General features: G+C 34.0%; 1 long non-coding RNA gene across 1 annotated transcript; it reads right to left on the reverse strand.

The window, feature by feature from the left end:
- Positions 1-1,971: 1,971 nt before the first annotated feature.
- On the reverse strand, positions 1,972-2,908 carry LOC139778573 (uncharacterized). Its single transcript, XR_011719615.1, has 2 exons — positions 2,575-2,908; positions 1,972-2,432 (listed from the first exon to the last, which is right to left on the reverse strand). It is a non-coding gene; the product is annotated as an uncharacterized lncRNA (long non-coding RNA).
- Between the last annotated feature and the right edge of the window lie 1,628 nt (positions 2,909-4,536).

Consider the following 4,536-nt stretch of genomic DNA (forward strand, 5'->3'; position numbering starts at 1 on the left):
TTGGATACGTTTTTTTCATTATAATATACAGAGGAGAAGAAGCTAGGGATAGTGGGATAGGTAGACATACATTTTGTACGACAATATCGGGGGTCTATCGTTAGTACGATTATTTTTTCTCTGGGCCCGGAGCCTCGTCCACGATGACAATATCGCGGACACGGGACGTCTCCAGAATCGTGCTCCGATTACTTTGTACTAAGAATAATTCTGCATAAATTTCTTTTGTGCCTTTATATCATATGTATTTTTCAAGCAAAGTTCATTTGCAGAATTTACGCGATGGAAGATATATGTATACATATATAAATTAGTAATAATTGAAAAAAATGTAAAAATGCCTAACGAGGCATCTGTACGACATATCTGTCAAAGCTCGTTCTTTGAAACGGCTTCATAGATCGCAAAATCCTTTTACAGGAGTAAAGTATAGGTACTAATGAAGAGTGGGAATATAAAAAAATTAGTAATAATTGAAAAAAATGTAAAAATGCCTAACGCGGCATCTGTTACGACATATCTGCCAAAGCTCGTTCTTTGAAACGGCTTTATAGATCGCAAAATCCTTTTACAGGAGTAAAGTATAGATACTAATGAAGAGTGGAAATATAAAGAAAGTAGTGATAATTGGAAAAAATGTAAAAATGCCTAACGAGGCCCTGTACGACATATCTGTCAAAGCTTGTTCTTTGAAACGGCTTCATAGATCGCAAAATCCTTTTACAGGAGTAAAGTATAAGTACTAATGAAGAGTGGGAATATATAAAAAAAGTAGTAATAATTGGAAAAAATGTAAAAATGCCTAACGAGGCATCTGTACATCATGTCAACAGGTGTGTCTGCTGAACGCGGCCATTTTTACATTTTTTTCAATTATTACTAATTATTTTACAATCCCACCCTTCATTAGTACCTATACTTTACTCCTGTAAAAGGATTTTGCGATCTATGAAGCCGTTTCAAAGAACGAGTTTAGACAGATATATCGTTGAGTTCATCTGATCAACACTCTGCGTTGATTGGTTGGTTCTAAAAGTAAGAGCCAATCACGTTCGACTGCTACTCAGCGGCTTGGTCTGCTGAACGCGCCCAATGCCTAACGAGGCATCTGTACGACATATCTGTCAAAGCTCGTTCTTTGAAACGGCTTCATAGATCGCAAAATCCTTTTACAGGAGTAAAGTTTAGGTACTAATGAAGGGTGGGATTGTAAAATAATTAGTAATAATTGAAAAAAATGTAAAAATACCTAACGAGATATCTGTACCACATATCTTTCAAAGCTCGTTCTTTGAAACGGCTTCATAGATCGCAAATTCCTTTTACAGGAGTAAAGTAGAGGTACTAATGAAGTGCGGGATTGTAAAATAATTAGTAATAATTGAAAAAAATGTAAAAATGCCTAACGAGATATCTGTACCACATATCTTTCAAAGCTCGTTCTTTGAAACGGCTTCATAGATCGCAAATTCCTTTTACAGGAGTAAAGTAGAGGTACTAATGAAGTGCGGGATTGTAAAATAATTAGTAATAATTGAAAAAAATGTAAAAATGCCTAACGAGATACCCGAGTAGAAATTTCAGTTACTGTCTGAACAGGTCCGGATCAGGTGTGCCATAATACATAATCTGGCCCTGGTAAAGTCACCTGACATGGTCCTGACAAGATGTGTAACGCATTGCATGTTCAGGACCGGATTTCATTTACCTAATAAGGACCATGTCAGCCGAATTCATGAGGACCCTTTTAGGCATAATATTCAGGACATTATCAGGATAAAGAAAAGCTGTTTTTAAAAAAGTTTTAGAAGATTTTGGTAAATTTGGAAGTAAACGAGTCCTCAGGATACGCAATAATTCATCAAGTCGTGTGTGAGTATAGTAGGATTTCCAGACAATGCCCAAGTTCGTAGCTCTGTGATCTCATCAAATTCATCGTTATATTCATAGAATTCATCCTCATTATCTATACTGGCTTCTAATAAATCTATATTTTCATCTGTGTTACTGTGTTCATCCATTTTATCTGTGTTACTGTGTTCATCCATTTCATCTGTGTTACTATGTTCATCCATTTCATCTGTGTTACTGTGTTCATCCATTTCGAAATCAGCTTGATCATTGTCCCCAATACTGTCACTGAGAATATTCTCATCATTTATATTGTTCATGGAATCCTGCGTTAAGTTTAAATTTTCATTATTATTGTTCACTGCAGTGTTTTCATCATATGAATCAAATTGTTCGATGTCCATAAAGAATTCTTGCTCATTTGAGATTGAAGCAGCAGCAGGAGAAGCCATTGAAGCAGATGAACTGTCAGATTTATTTCCATTTTCAGATGTACTACAATAAGCTTTATGTTTTCTATGCCGCTTCACCCGTAGTCGTGTTAGCTCTTGCTTTCGTTTTCTTTTATTGTCACTCATGTCCTGTTAAACAGTTATTTAAACAATATATATACAATACATTCGACCGTAAACTCATTTTCTTATTCCTAAGAAAATGAGTAATCTCATAAAATTTCAACAGCATATATATTGATGTAAATACGATGTATGTACTTTTACTCACCTGTGCAATTAGAAAAAGATTGACTGTACAAAAGATGAAATCATCAGTAGTTTATAGTTTCAAAGCCGAGTTTCGAGATATATAAAAAACACAATTTCTGATAGCGGTGGATTAACAGCTATTCTATAATAGTAACACAGTGTGTATTATTATATCTGTACATATGAGATTAATACACTGCACATGCCTAAGGCGGACGGACAACCCAGCCAAATACTATATAACGTCAGTTGTCTATCATTAACTTTTTGACAGTATTGTAGTCACGGTAAGAACCCAAGTTATTTTAAAATATGTGTGATAAATATAAGGTTAGGTTACCTAACCTAACCTTATATTTATATCATATCTAATCTATTAACAATAAGAAAAAATTCTCTCATACAGTACGTATATATATAATTTATTATAATTATACTTATAATTACTACACACTAATTATTATTGTATATATATTATATTTATTAATTCAAATATATAATTATTAAAAACAAATTTTAATATTATATAATGAAAGAAGACAAATTGTACTTTCTACAATATAATAATAATAGTCAAATAAAAAAGGCCCTCGATGTTTTATTATAAATATTATATATTAATAAATATATCAGATTTTTTGACCTTCGAAAATTTGTGTATTAGGGGATACTCAAAAAGGTCCTGATTATTGCCTTATCAGGCTTGCCTGATTATATATAACCAGGCATGTTTGATATGGCACCAGTCAGGACCTGATCTGGCATGCCGTAGTCAGGCATGCCTCATTCATACCTGATCAGGGCCGTACATGACAACAGGCACGCCTGAATAAATTTCTACTCGGGTATCTGTACCACATATCTTTCAAAGCTCGTTCTTTGAAACGGCTTCATAGATCGCAAATTCCTTTTACAGGAGTAAAGTAGAGGTACTAATAAAGTGCGGGATTGTAAAATAATTAGTAATAATTGAAAAAAATGTAAAAATGCCTAACGAGATATCTGTACCACATATCTTTCAAAGCTCGTTCTTTGAAACGGCTTCATAGATCGCAAATTCCTTTTACAGGAGTAAAGTAGAGGTACAAATGAAGTGCGGGATTGTAAAATAATTAGTAATAATTGAAAAAAATGTAAAAATGCCTAACGAGATATCTGTACCACATATCTTTCAAAGCTCGTTCTTTGAAACGGCTTCATAGATCGCAAATTCCTTTTACAGGAGTAAAGTAGAGGTACTAATAAAGTGCGGGATTGTAAAATAATTAGTAATAATTGAAAAAAATGTAAAAATGCCTAACAAGATATCTGTATCATATATCTGTCCTGGTTCGATTGCTGTGTAGGAATCAGACAATGTAGCCAACCCCGAAACTGCCCACAGCTGCGTGCGCCATCGCGCCGTCTCTCGCAAGATCCGTGAACTACTGCTGTGACATGATTGCTGCTCTGCGTGAATATTTTTGTGAAAAATATACACGATCGTTTCAAAGCTCTCATTTTTATTCTAGGCTTTCAATCTCAATTTCAAAGGTACGTTATTGTTTGTGCACGTCTTCTGAAGTGCGGGAAAGTTTAATTTCGTACATATTACGTATACAACTGTTTATATTAGAAAATAAGGTTATGAGGTGACAGCATTTTAAAAATTTTTTCAATTATTACTAATTATTTGACAATCCCGCACTTCATTAGTACCTCTACTTTACTCCTGTAAAAGGATTTTGCGATCTGTAAAGCCGTTTCAAAATAGGAGCTTTGACTGTTTTTGTCGGTAATTTGAACGGCTTTAGCATCCCCTTAAGGCCTTCAGCCGACAAGATGCACAAGGTGCACGAGTACAATTAAATTCACACTTTATTCAAGATATCTAAAGATTTTATTACAGAAACGACCCTTTGGGGCAATATTCAATTAATTAAATTCATTTGCAACATTTTAAAGCAATTAACAAAAGTTACACCTTTTTATTACACCTTTT

The sequence above is a fragment of the Temnothorax nylanderi genome, unplaced genomic scaffold (assembly GCF_030848795.1).
Source record: "Temnothorax nylanderi isolate EJ_2023f unplaced genomic scaffold, tnyl_v1.0 TNYL_tig0188_pilon, whole genome shotgun sequence".
NCBI classification, from domain to species: domain Eukaryota; kingdom Metazoa; phylum Arthropoda; class Insecta; order Hymenoptera; family Formicidae; genus Temnothorax; species Temnothorax nylanderi.